The sequence below is a fragment of the Staurois parvus genome, unplaced genomic scaffold, assembly GCF_062004578.1.
Source record: "Staurois parvus isolate SC_StPar_1 unplaced genomic scaffold, SC_StPar_1.0 ptg000080l, whole genome shotgun sequence".
NCBI classification, from domain to species: Eukaryota; Metazoa; Chordata; class Amphibia; order Anura; family Ranidae; genus Staurois; species Staurois parvus.
The window spans coordinates 4,774,925-4,789,564 of NW_028317876.1; the positions used below are offsets into that span (position 1 = coordinate 4,774,925).

General features: G+C 52.1%; 1 protein-coding gene across 2 annotated transcripts in view; it reads right to left on the reverse strand.

Annotated features, from left to right (window-relative positions):
- LOC149469160 (plasma kallikrein-like) overlaps positions 1-14,640 on the reverse strand; it is a 115,161-nt gene that overhangs the window by 76,739 nt on the left and 23,782 nt on the right. The window lies entirely within an intron of this gene.

The window sequence follows — 14,640 nt, forward strand, 5'->3', positions numbered from 1 at the left end:
ACACTGTACCTTTAATTTAAATGCCCTTGGAGTCTGCTGGGGAAGAGAAATAATACTGTCAGTCAGTATGACATGCAGATGAGTGCCGTCGATCTTAGAATCACCGCACACTTCACTCATTTGGGCAGTCACGGGGCCAAAACCAGAGTGTGGAGCCACAGTGTGGCGGTGGAGGCAGCAGCAATGGGAGGCCATACAGCACCCTATGACAAAAATGGAAACCACCAGCAGTGTGAGGAGACCTGAAAGTGGCACATGGCAGAGTGTGGCGATAGAGACAGCAGCAATGGGAGGCCGTACAGGGACCCATGACACACTCTGGACCTGGCAGCAGCATGAGGAGGCGGTACAGGGGCCCATGACAGATTACGGGCCTGGCAGCAGCATGAGGAGTCGGTACAGGGGCCCATGGCAGATTACGGGCCTGGCAGCAGCAATGGGAGGCCGTACAGGGACCCATGACACACTCTGGACCTGGCAGCAGCATGGGGAGGCGGTACAGGGGCCCATGACAGATTACGGGCCTGGCAGCAGCATGAGGAGTCGGTACGGGGGCCCATGACACACTCTGGACCTGGCAGCAGCATGAGGAGGCGGTACAGGGGCGCATGACAGATTACGAGCCTGGCAGCAGCAACTTGGACAGGAGGACGTTCAGCTTCTGCACCGTCGGGTGCGTGCTCGCAAACTGTTGTCTCTTGGAAACGGATTCCAAGAAAGACTGCTGACGGAATCCGTGAAGAGGAGTAGCAGGAGAAGGAGCATCTGAACGAGCGGAATATGCCAACAAGCGACAACAGTGGCCCATGACAGATTACGGGCCTGGCAGCAGCATGAGGAGTCGGTACGGGGGCCCATGGCAGATTACGGGCCTGGCAGCAGCTATGGGAGGCCCGTAATCTGCCAGCACCCTATGACAAAAAATGGAACCCACCAGCAGTGTGAGGAGACCTGAAAGTGGCACATGGCAGAGTGTGGCGATGGAGACAGCAGCAATGGGAGGCCGTACAGGGACCCATGAGAGACTCTGGACCTGGCAGCAGCATGAGGAGGCGGTATAGGGGCCCATGGCAGATTAGGGGCCTGGCAGCAGCTATGGGAGGCCCGTAATCTGCCAGCACCCTATGACAAAAAATGGAACACACCAGCAGTGTGAGGAGACCTGAAAGTGGCACATGGCAGAGTGTGGCGATGGAGGCAGCAGCAATGGGAGGCCGTACAGGGACCCATGAGAGACTCTGGACTTGGCAGCAGCATGAGGAGGCGGTATAGGGGCCCATGGCAGATTAGGGGCCTGGCAGCAGCTATGGGAGGCCCGTAATCTGCCAGCACCCTATGACAAAAAATGGAACACACCAGCAGTGTGAGGAGACCTGAAAGTGGCACATGTTTGGGGCATGATTCATGGCGGATTTAGTCAGTTGTGTCAGGAACTGGTGGTTTGAAATCCAGACTAATCCACGCCTGATTCATTTTCACAAACGTCAGTCTCTCCACACTTTGGGTGGACAGTCGTGTCCTCCGCGGAGTTGCAATACCTCCTGCCGCACTAAACACGCGCTCCGATGCCACGCTACTGGCCGGGCATGACAGCCTTTCAAGGGCAAATTCAGCTAGTTGGGGCCAAAGGTCAAGTTTCGTTGCCCAGTAGTCAAGGGGATTGTCTACCTCGGTTGGCAGGGTGCTGTCCAAGTAGGCCTAAGCCTGTTGTTTGAGGTCCTGCTCCAGGTCCACCTGATGCTGCTGCTGCTGCTGCGGCTGGTTAGTAGTTTCCTCACTGCGCTGGTGAAGAAAGCTACTCATCATCGACTGCAGACTGAGGCAGCCGCTGCTGGTGGAGCTGCCACTGCTCCTACCACCCCACCCCTCCCCTGCTGCCATGGCAGCGGAACACGAGCGCACAGGGCCCACAGTGTCTGAGGATGGACGTTGGCGCAGACAGGCAGAGACCAGCTGACTACATAGGTGTTTTTTATAGTACGTTATTTTGGCCTCCCTCTCAGCAGGTGTGAAAAAGGCCACCATTTTTGAACGGTAGCGAGGGTCCAACAAGGTGGACAGCCAAAAGTCATCCCTCTGTCTGATGGTTATTATTCGGCTGTCGCTACGCAAGCAACCGAGCATGCTATGGGCCATTTGTGCCAAGGAATGCGAGGGACTCCCTGCCTCCATCTCCACAGCATACTGCCACGGTGCGTCTAGGTCCTCTGTCTCCTCTTCCTCCTCCTCTACCAGATGCTCCTGCTCCTCCACTCCTGTCCGCTGAGTGGAAAAACCACCCATTTCACTCAATAATTCCTGAGCACCAATGTCCTCCTCTACCTCCTCCTCTTCTTCCAGTCCTGCCCCCACAGGGGCCATGTGGCGTTGAGATCTGTGCGCCACGTCTACCGCACCCTGACCAGCCATTGTTAACAGCATTTGTTCCAGGACGTGCAACAGAGGAATGACGTCGTTCATCCCATAGTCCTGCCGACTCACGAATAGCGTGGCCTCCTCAAAGGGCCTGAGCAAGCGCAGGTGTCACGCATGAGCTGCCAATGGCTGACATCTAAGTTACACAGGGAGTACCTTTATCTGCTTTTAACATCAGGAAATCTGTGATGGCCTTTTGCTGTTCGTAAAGGCGGTCTAACATATGTAGGGTTGAATTCCACCTTGTTGCAACGTCACAGCATGAGGAGTCGGTATAGGGGCCCATGGCAGATTAGGGGCCTGGCAGCAGTTATGGGAGGCCCATAATCTGCCAGCACCCTATGACAAAAAATGGAACACACCAGCAGTGTGAGGAGACCTGAAAGTGGCACATGGCAGAGTGTGGCGATGGAGACAGCAGCAATGGGAGGCCGTACAGGGACCCATGAGAGACTCTGGACCTGGCAGCAGCATGAGGAGGCGGTATATAGGGGCCTACGGCAGATTAGGGGCCTGGCAGCAGCTATAGGAGGCCCGTAATCTGCCAGCACCCTATGTCAAAAAATTCAACACACCAGCAGTGTGTGAGGAGACCTGAAAGTGGCACATGGCAGAGTGTGGCGATGGAGACAGCAGCAATGGGAGGCCGTACAGGGACCCATGACAGACTCTGGACTTGGCAGCAGCATGAGGAGGCGGTATATAGGGGCTTATGGCAGATTAGGGGCCTGGCAGCAGCTATAGGAGGCCCGTAATCTGCCAGCACCCTATGTCAAAAAATTCAACACACCAGCAGTGTGAGGAGACCTGAAAGTGGCACATGGCAGAGTGTGGCGATGGAGACAGCAGCAATGGGAGGCCGTACAGGGACCCATGACAGACTCTGAACTTGGCAGCAGCATGAGGAGGCGTTATATAGGGGCCCATGGCAGATTAGGGGCCTGGCAGCAGCTATGTGAGGCCCGTAATCTGCCTGCACCCTATGTCAAAAAATTTAACACACCAGCAGTGTGAAGAGACCTGAAAGTGGCACATGGCAGCAGAGTGTGGCGATGGAGACAGCAGCAATGGGAGGCCGTACAGGGACCATGACAGACTCTGGACTTGGCAGCAGCATGAGGAGGCGGTATATAGGGGCCCATGGCAGATTAGGGGCCTGGCAGCAGCTATGTGAGGCCCGTTATCTTGCAGCACCCTATGTCAAAAAATTTAACACACCAGCAGTGTGAAGAGACCTGAAAGTGGCACATGGCAGCAGAGTGTGGCGATGGAGACAGCAGCAATGGGAGGCCGTACAGGGACCCATGAGAGACTCTGGACCTGGCAGCAGCAGGAGGAGGCGGTATATAGGGGCCCATGGCAGATTAGGGGCCTGGCAGCAGCTATGTGAGGCCCGTAATCTGCCTGCACCCTATGTCAAAAAATTTAACACACCAGCAGTGTGAAGAGACCTGAAAGTGGCACATGGCAGCAGAGTGTGGCGATGGAGACAGCAGCAATGGGAGGCCGTACAGGGACCCATGACAGACTCTGAACTTGGCAGCAGCATGAGGAGGCGGTATATAGGGGCCCATGGCAGATTAGGGGCCTGGCAGCAGCTATAGGAGGCCCGTAATCTGCCAGCACCCTATGTCAAAAAATTTAACACACCAGCAGTGTGAAGAGACCTGAAAGTGGCACATGGCAGCAGAGTGTGGCGATGGAGACAGCAGCAATGGGAGGCCGTACAGGGACCATGACAGACTCTGGACTTGGCAGCAGCATGAGGAGGCGGTATATAGGGGCCCATGGCAGATTAGGGGCCTGGCAGCAGCTATGTGAGGCCCGTTATCTTGCAGCACCCTATGTCAAAAAATTTTACACACCAGCAGTGTGAAGAGACCTGAAAGTGGCACATGGCAGCAGAGTGTGGCGATGGAGACAGCAGCAATGGGAGGCCGTACAGGGACCATGACAGACTCTGGACTTGGCAGCAGCATGAGGAGGCGGTATATAGGGGCCCATGGCAGATTAGGGGCCTGGCAGCAGCTATGTGAGGCCCGTTATCTTGCAGCACCCTATGTCAAAAAATTTAACACACCAGCAGTGTGAAGAGACCTGAAAGTGGCACATGGCAGCAGAGTGTGGCGATGGAGACAGCAGCAATGGGAGGCCGTACAGGGACCCATGAGAGACTCTGGACCTGGCAGCAGCATGAGGAGGCGGTATATTGGGGCCCATGGCAGATTAGGGGCCTGGCAGCAGCTATGTGAGGCCCGTTATCTTGCAGCACCCTATGTCAAAAAATTTTACACACCAGCAGTGTGAAGAGACCTGAAAGTGGCACATGGCAGCAGAGTGTGGCGATGGAGACAGCAGCAATGGGAGGCCGTACAGGGACCCATGAGAGACTCTGGACCTGGCAGCAGCAGGAGGAGGTGGTATATAGGGGCCCATGGCAGATTAGGGGCCTGGCAGCAGCTATGTGAGGCCCGTAATCTGCCTGCACCCTATGTCAAAAAATTTAACACACCAGCAGTGTGAAGAGACCTGAAAGTGGCACATGGCAGCAGAGTGTGGCGATGGAGACAGCAGCAATGGGAGGCCGTACAGGGACCATGACAGACTCTGGACTTGGCAGCAGCATGAGGAGGCGGTATATAGGGGCCCATGGCAGATTAGGGGCCTGGCAGCAGCTATGTGAGGCCCGTTATCTTGCAGCACCCTATGTCAAAAAATTTTACACACCAGCAGTGTGAAGAGACCTGAAAGTGGCACATGGCAGCAGAGTGTGGCGATGGAGACAGCAGCAATGGGAGGCCGTACAGGGACCCATGAGAGACTCTGGACCTGGCAGCAGCAGGAGGAGGTGGTATATAGGGGCCCATGGCAGATTAGGGGCCTGGCAGCAGCTATGTGAGGCCCGTAATCTGCCTGCACCCTATGTCAAAAAATTTAACACACCAGCAGTGTGAAGAGACCTGAAAGTGGCACATGGCAGCAGAGTGTGGCGATGGAGACAGCAGCAATGGGAGGCCGTACAGGGACCCATGAGAGACTCTGGACCTGGCAGCAGCATGAGGAGGCGGTATATTGGGGCCCATGGCAGATTAGGGGCCTGGCAGCAGCTATGTGAGGCCCGTTATCTTGCAGCACCCTATGTCAAAAAATTTTACACACCAGCAGTGTGAAGAGACCTGAAAGTGGCACATGGCAGCAGAGTGTGGCGATGGAGACAGCAGCAATGGGAGGCCGTACAGGGACCCATGAGAGACTCTGGACCTGGCAGCAGCAGGAGGAGGTGGTATATAGGGGCCCATGGCAGATTAGGGGCCTGGCAGCAGCTATGTGAGGCCCGTAATCTGCCTGCACCCTATGTCAAAAAATTTAACACACCAGCAGTGTGAAGAGACCTGAAAGTGGCACATGGCAGCAGAGTGTGGCGATGGAGACAGCAGCAATGGGAGGCCGTACAGGGACCATGACAGACTCTGGACTTGGCAGCAGCATGAGGAGGCGGTATATAGGGGCCCATGGCAGATTAGGGGCCTGGCAGCAGCTATGTGAGGCCCGTTATCTTGCAGCACCCTATGTCAAAAAATTTTACACACCAGCAGTGTGAAGAGACCTGAAAGTGGCACATGGCAGCAGAGTGTGGCGATGGAGACAGCAGCAATGGGAGGCCGTACAGGGACCCATGAGAGACTCTGGACCTGGCAGCAGCAGGAGGAGGTGGTATATAGGGGCCCATGGCAGATTAGGGGCCTGGCAGCAGCTATGTGAGGCCCGTAATCTGCCTGCACCCTATGTCAAAAAATTTAACACACCAGCAGTGTGAAGAGACCTGAAAGTGGCACATGGCAGCAGAGTGTGGCGATGGAGACAGCAGCAATGGGAGGCCGTACAGGGACCCATGAGAGACTCTGGACCTGGCAGCAGCAGGAGGAGGCGGTATATAGGGGCCCATGGCAGATTAGGGGCCTGGCAGCAGCTATGTGAGGCCCGTAATCTGCCTGCACCCTATGTCAAAAAATTTAACACACCAGCAGTGTGAAGAGACCTGAAAGTGGCACATGGCAGCAGAGTGTGGCGATGGAGACAGCAGCAATGGGAGGCCGTACAGGGACCATGACAGACTCTGGACTTGGCAGCAGCATGAGGAGGCGGTATATAGGGGCCCATGGCAGATTAGGGGCCTGGCAGCAGCTATGTGAGGCCCGTTATCTTGCAGCACCCTATGTCAAAAAATTTAACACACCAGCAGTGTGAAGAGACCTGAAAGTGGCACATGGCAGCAGAGTGTGGCGATGGAGACAGCAGCAATGGGAGGCCGTACAGGGACCCATGAGAGACTCTGGACCTGGCAGCAGCAGGAGGAGGTGGTATATAGGGGCCCATGGCAGATTAGGGGCCTGGCAGCAGCTATGTGAGGCCCGTAATCTGCCTGCACCCTATGTCAAAAAATTTAACACACCAGCAGTGTGAAGAGACCTGAAAGTGGCACATGGCAGCAGAGTGTGGCGATGGAGACAGCAGCAATGGGAGGCCGTACAGGGACCCATGAGAGACTCTGGACCTGGCAGCAGCAGGAGGAGGTGGTATATAGGGGCCCATGGCAGATTAGGGGCCTGGCAGCAGCTATGTGAGGCCCGTAATCTGCCTGCACCCTATGTCAAAAAATTTAACACACCAGCAGTGTGAAGAGACCTGAAAGTGGCACATGGCAGCAGAGTGTGGCGATGGAGACAGCAGCAATGGGAGGCCGTACAGGGACCCATGAGAGACTCTGGACCTGGCAGCAGCAGGAGGAGGCGGTATATAGGGGCCTATGGCAGATTAGGGGCCTGGCAGCAGCTATAGGAGGCCCGTAATCTGCCAGCACCCTATGTCAAAAAATTCAACACACCAGCAGTGTGAGGAGACCTGAAAGTGGCACATGTTTGAGGCATGATTCATGGCGGATTTAGTCAGTTGTGTCAGGAACTGGTGGTTTGAAATCCAGACTAATCCACGCCTGATTCATTTTCACAAACGTGAGTCTCTCCACACTTTGGGTGGACAGTCGTGTCCTCCGCGGAGTTACAATACCTCCTGCCGCACTAAACACGCGCTCCGATGCCACGCTACTGGCCGGGCATGACAGCCTTTCAAGGGCAAATTCAGCTAGTTGGGGCCAAAGGTCAAGTTTCGTTGCCCAGTAGTCAAGGGGATTGTCTACCTCGGTTGGCAGGGTGCTGTCCAAGTAGGCCCAAGCCTGTTGTTTGAGCTCCTGCTCCAGGTCCACCTGATGCTGCTGCTGCTGCTGCGGCTGGTTAGTAGTTTCCTCACTGCGCTGGTGAAGAAAGCTACTCATCATCGACTGCAGACTGAGGCAGCCGCTGCTGGTGGAGCTGCCACTGCTCCTACCACCCCACCCCTCCCCTGCTGCCATGCCAGCGGAACGCGAGCGCACAGGGCCCACAGTGTCTGAGGATGGACGTTGGCGCACAAAGGCAGAGACCAACTGACTACATAGGTGGTTTTTATAGTACGTAATTTTGGCCTCCCTCTCAGCAGGTGTGAAAAAGGCCACCATTTTGGACCGGTAGCGAGGGTCCAACAAGGTGGACAGCCAAAAGTCATCCCTCTGTCTGATGGTTATTATTCGGCTGTCGCTACGCAAGCAACCGAGCATGCTATGGGCCATTTGTGCCAAGGAATGCGAGGGACTCCCTGCCTCCATCTCCACAGCATACTGCCACGGTGCGTCTGGGTCCTCTGTCTCCTCCTCCTCCTCCTCTACCAGATGCTCCTGCTCCTCCACTCCTGTCCGCTGAGTGGAAAAACCACCCATTTCACTCAATAATTCCTGAGCACAAATGTCCTCCTCTACCTCCTCCTCTTCTTCCTGTCCTGCCCCCACAGGGGTCATGTGGCGTTGAGATCTGTGCGCCACGTCTACCGCACCCTGACCAGCCATTGTTAACAGCATTTGTTCCAGGACGTGCAACAGAGGAATGACGTCGTTCATCCCATAGTCCTGCCGACTCACGAATAGCGTGGCCTCCTCAAAGGGCCTGAGCAAGCGGCAGGTGTCACGCATGAGCTGCCAATGGCTGACATCTAAGTTACACAGGGGAGTACCTTTATCCGCTTGTAACATCAGGAAATCGGTGATGGCCTTTCGCTGCTCGTAAAGGCGGTCTAACATGTGTAGGGTTGAATTCCACCTTGTTGCAACGTCGCAGATCAGGCGATGCTGTGGAATTCCGTTCTGCCGCTGCAGCTCAATGAGGGTGTTCTTTGCGGTGTAGGAATGGCTGAAATGCATGCACAGTTTACGTGACATTTTAAGGATGTCTTGCAGTGGGATGGTGGATTTTAGGAACCGCTTGACAACCAGATTGAACACGTGAGCCATGCATGGCGCATGGCACAACCTTCCTTGACGCAGAGCAGACACCATGTTCTTTCCGTTGTCAGTCAACATGGTTCCGATTTTTAGTTTGCGCGGAGACAGCCATCTGTCGATTTCTCTGTTCATTACACTCAGCAGTTCCTCCCCTGTGTGACTACGTTCGCCAAGGCATACCAGGTGCAGCACAGCGTGACACCGTTGCGCCCTGCACATGTGATATGCCGGTCGGGTAATGGGACTTGGCACGGGGGTGGCGGCTGAGGACACGGCGGAAAAAGAGGTGGTAGAGGCGGACATGCTTGCTGGACCAAGGACGTGCAAACGTGGAGGCAAAAGCGTCGTGACCTGTCCAAGTTGCTGGTGCGGCTGTGCCGGCACCACGTTCACCCAGTGGGCCGTAAATGACATGTACTGTCCCTGACCGTAGTTACAGCTCCACACGTCGGCGCTGCCGTGCACTTTGGCAGAGACCGACATGCTCAAAGACTGGCCCACCATCTCTTCTACATGTGAATGCAGGGCTGGCACTGCCTTTTGGGCAAAGAAATGACGGCTTGGCACTCTCCACCGCGGCGCGGCACAAGCCATCATTTCTCGGAAAGGTGCTGAGTCCACCAGTTGGAAAGGGAGGGACTGCAGCACCAGCAACTTGGACAGGAGGACGTTCAGCTTTTGCACCGTCGGGTGCGTGCTCGCAAACTGTTGTCTCTTGGATACGGATTCCAAGAAAGACTGTTGACGGAATCCGAGAAGAGGAGTAGCAGGAGAAGGAGCATCTGAACGAGCGGAAGATGCCAATGAGCGACAACTCCCCTCAGCAGAGGTGTTGGAGCCTTGACTGGCTGATAGAGGGCGATTGACGACGTCGGGTGACGGAGCAAGTAACGGAGCGGGTGATGGAGCGGGGGCTGGGGCAGGCAGAACCGCCGTATGTTTATCACGGTTTTCCCAGGCCACCGAATGGTGACGCTGCATATGCTGACGCAACGCTGTAGTCCCAACATGGGCCCCCTGGCCACGCTTGCATTTCTGGCCACATAGTCGACATACGGCTACGTTTACTTCCTCGGGCGGCTTGAGGAAAAATTGCCACACCACCGAGTAGGAAACTTTGCCCCCGCTACTCTTCACTGGCTGACTGCTACTTCCTCCGTGCGCACCGGCACCACTACTGGCCGTGGTGGTAGGCTGCAGTGGAGCTGGTGCTCTACTCCGTGGACGTTTGGCTCCACTGACACTGATGCGACCCTGCTGCTGTCTCCTGGGCAACCCACCGACTGTTTTGCTCGCTGCCAAGCTGCCACCCTCTTCTCCTGATGATGCGGAAGAAATTGCCTGATGACGACGAGGCTGCCAAGTGCGATCAACCTCCTCATCATCAAGTAGGGTCTCCGCCTCACTACTAGCCCCCTCGGCTGCGTCTGGGTCAGGAGACAGACCTGTCTCTAGACCGGCTACCGAGCCACTCTCCTCGCCAGTACTTGTTCGCTTGGCTGCTGAAAAGGCCGATGTCTCCCCCCGTTCCTGACCGCCCTCTGTTAGCTCTTCCTCACTGTACAGTGGGGCTGAGCCCACAGCATGCGATACTTCGCTTGGTGAGGGAACAGCAAAGGACAGGGGCAGGTAGAGGACACGTGATTTCAGTGGGCTTGGTCCCGGGCCATGCCAACTAACGGTTGTGTCTGACGTACCCACCGACCGTTGGCTGTAGGTGTCAGAGGTGACCTGGGAAGAGGAAGACGACCGAGCCAACCAATCAATGACGGCAGGGTTGTCGGTGGAGACACGACCGCTGGATGACACCGGGAGCACTGGCCTCTGGCTGCGAATACTGCTGCCTCGACCCCTTCCTCTGCTGCCACGTCTGCTCGCTCCTAAAACATTGCCTCCTCTGCCACTCCTCTGCATGTTGTCTGACATACTATTTAATTCAACGATTAGGTGTCCCTGAGTAACAATTCTCTGGCACTCAGTAACAATTCTGTCTGTCCCTGAGTATGAATTCTGTGGCCCTGAGTAACAATTGTGTGTCTGTGCAAGTAACAATTCTGTGTCTGTGCAAGTAACAATTTTGTGTCTGTGAGAGTAACAATTCTCTGGCACTCAGTAACAATTCTGTCTGTCCCTGAGTAACAATTCTCTGGCACTCAGTAACAATTCTGTCTGTCCCTGAGTAACAATTCTGTCTGTCCCTGAGTATGAATTCTGTGGCCCTGAGTAAGAATTCTCTGGCACTCAGTAACAATTCTGTCTGTCCCTGAGTATGAATTCTGTGGCCCTGAGTAACAATTGTGTGTCTGTGCAAGTAACAATTCTGTGTCTGTGCAAGTAACAATTTTGTGTCTGTGAGAGTAACAATTCTCTGGCACTCAGTAACAATTCTGTCTGTCCCTGAGTAACAATTCTCTGGCACTCAGTAACAATTCTGTCTGTCCCTGAGTATGAATTCTGTGGCCCTGAGTAACAATTCTGTCTCTGTGCGAGTAACAATTCTGTGTCTGTGCAAGTAACAATTTTGTGTCTGTGAGAGTAACAATTCTCTGGCACTCAGTAACAATTCTGTCTGTCCCTGAGTAACAATTCTCTGGCACTCAGTAACAATTCTGTCTGTCCCTGAGTAACAATTCTCTGGCACTCAGTAACAATTCTGTCTGTCCCTGAGTAACAATTCTCTGGCACTCAGTAACAATTGTGTGTCTGTGCAAGTAACAATTCTGTGTCTGTGCAAGTAACAATTTTGTGTCTGTGAGAGTAACAATTCTCTGGCACTCAGTAACAATTCTGTCTGTCCCTGAGTAACAATTCTCTGGCACTCAGTAACAATTCTGTCTGTCCCTGAGTATGAATTCTGTGGCCCTGAGTAACAATTCTGTCTCTGTGCGAGTAACAATTCTGTGTCTGTGCAAGTAACAATTTTGTGTCTGTGAGAGTAACAATTCTCTGGCACTCAGTAACAATTCTGTCTGTCCCTGAGTAACAATTCTCTGGCACTCAGTAACAATTCTGTCTGTCCCTGAGTAACAATTCTCTGGCACTCAGTAACAATTCTGTCTGTCCCTGAGTAACAATTCTCTGGCACTCAGTAACAATTGTGTGTCTGTGCAAGTAACAATTCTGTGTCTGTGCAAGTAACAATTTTGTGTCTGTGAGAGTAACAATTCTCTGGCACTCAGTAACAATTCTGTCTGTCCCTGAGTAACAATTCTCTGGCACTCAGTAACAATTCTGTCTGTCCCTGAGTATGAATTCTGTGGCCCTGAGTAACAATTCTGTCTCTGTGCGAGTAACAATTCTGTGTCTGTGCAAGTAACAATTTTGTGTCTGTGAGAGTAACAATTCTCTGGCACTCAGTAACAATTCTGTCTGTCCCTGAGTAACAATTCTCTGGCACTCAGTAACAATTCTGTCTGTCCCTGAGTAACAATTCTCTGGCACTCAGTAACAATTCTGTCTGTCCCTGAGTAACAATTCTCTGGCACTCAGTAACAATTGTGTGTCTGTGCAAGTAACAATTCTGTGTCTGTGCAAGTAACAATTTTGTGTCTGTGAGAGTAACAATTCTCTGGCACTCAGTAACAATTCTGTCTGTCCCTGAGTAACAATTCTCTGGCACTCAGTAACAATTCTGTCTGTCCCTGAGTATGAATTCTGTGGCCCTGAGTAACAATTCTGTCTCTGTGCGAGTAACAATTCTGTGTCTGTGCAAGTAACAATTTTGTGTCTGTGAGAGTAACAATTCTCTGGCACTCAGTAACAATTCTGTCTGTCCCTGAGTAACAATTCTCTGGCACTCAGTAACAATTCTGTCTGTCCCTGAGTAACAATTCTCTGGCACTCAGTAACAATTCTGTCTGTCCCTGAGTAACAATTCTCTGGCACTCAGTAACAATTGTGTGTCTGTGCAAGTAACAATTCTGTGTCTGTGCAAGTAACAATTTTGTGTCTGTGAGAGTAACAATTCTCTGGCACTCAGTAACAATTCTGTCTGTCCCTGAGTAACAATTCTCTGGCACTCAGTAACAATTCTGTCTGTCCCTGAGTATGAATTCTGTGGCCCTGAGTAACAATTCTGTCTCTGTGCGAGTAACAATTCTGTGTCTGTGCAAGTAACAATTTTGTGTCTGTGAGAGTAACAATTCTCTGGCACTCAGTAACAATTCTGTCTGTCCCTGAGTAACAATTCTCTGGCACTCAGTAACAATTCTGTCTGTCCCTGAGTAACAATTCTCTGGCACTCAGTAACAATTCTGTCTGTCCCTGAGTAACAATTCTCTGGCACTCAGTAACAATTGTGTGTCTGTGCAAGTAACAATTCTGTGTCTGTGCAAGTAACAATTTTGTGTCTGTGAGAGTAACAATTCTCTGGCACTCAGTAACAATTCTGTCTGTCCCTGAGTAACAATTCTCTGGCACTCAGTAACAATTCTGTCTGTCCCTGAGTATGAATTCTGTGGCCCTGAGTAACAATTCTGTCTCTGTGCGAGTAACAATTCTGTGTCTGTGCAAGTAACAATTTTGTGTCTGTGAGAGTAACAATTCTCTGGCACTCAGTAACAATTCTGTCTGTCCCTGAGTAACAATTCTCTGGCACTCAGTAACAATTCTGTCTGTCCCTGAGTAACAATTCTCTGGCACTCAGTAACAATTCTGTCTGTCCCTGAGTAACAATTCTCTGGCACTCAGTAACAATTGTGTGTCTGTGCAAGTAACAATTCTGTGTCTGTGCAAGTAACAATTTTGTGTCTGTGAGAGTAACAATTCTCTGGCACTCAGTAACAATTCTGTCTGTCCCTGAGTAACAATTCTCTGGCACTCAGTAACAATTCTGTCTGTCCCTGAGTATGAATTCTGTGGCCCTGAGTAACAATTCTGTCTCTGTGCGAGTAACAATTCTGTGTCTGTGCAAGTAACAATTTTGTGTCTGTGAGAGTAACAATTCTCTGGCACTCAGTAACAATTCTGTCTGTCCCTGAGTAACAATTCTATGGCACTCAGTAACAATTCTGTCTTCCCTGAGTAACAATTCTCTGGCACTCAGTAACAATTCTGTCTGTCCCTGAGTATGAATTCTGTGGCCCTGAGTAACAATTCTGTCTCTGTGCGAGTAACAATTCTGTGTCTGTGCAAGTAACAATTTTGTGTCTGTGAGAGTAACAATTCTCTGGCACTCAGTAACAATTCTGTCTGTCCCTGAGTAACAATTCTCTGGCACTCAGTAACAATTCTGTCTGTCCCTGAGTAACAATTCTCTGGCACTCAGTAACAATTGTGTGTCTGTGCAAGTAACAATTCTGTGTCTGTGCAAGTAACAATTTTGTGTCTGTGAGAGTAACAATTCTCTGGCACTCAGTAACAATTCTGTCTGTCCCTGAGTAACAATTCTCTGGCACTCAGTAACAATTCTGTCTGTCCCTGAGTATGAATTCTGTGGCCCTGAGTAACAATTCTGTCTCTGTGCGAGTAACAATTCTGTGTCTGTGCAAGTAACAATTTTGTGTCTGTGAGAGTAACAATTCTCTGGCACTCAGTAACAATTCTGTCTGTCCCTGAGTAACAATTCTCTGGCACTCAGTAACAATTCTGTCTGTCCCTGAGTAACAATTCTCTGGCACTCAGTAACAATTCTGTCTGTCCCTGAGTAACAATTCTCTGGCACTCAGTAACAATTGTGTGTCTGTGCAAGTAACAATTCTGTGTCTGTGCAAGTAACAATTTTGTGTCTGTGAGAGTAACAATTCTCTGGCACTCAGTAACAATTCTGTCTGTCCCTGAGTAACAATTCTCTGGCACTCAGTAACAATTCTGTCTGTCCCTGAGTATGAATTCTGTGGCCCTGAGTAACAATTGTG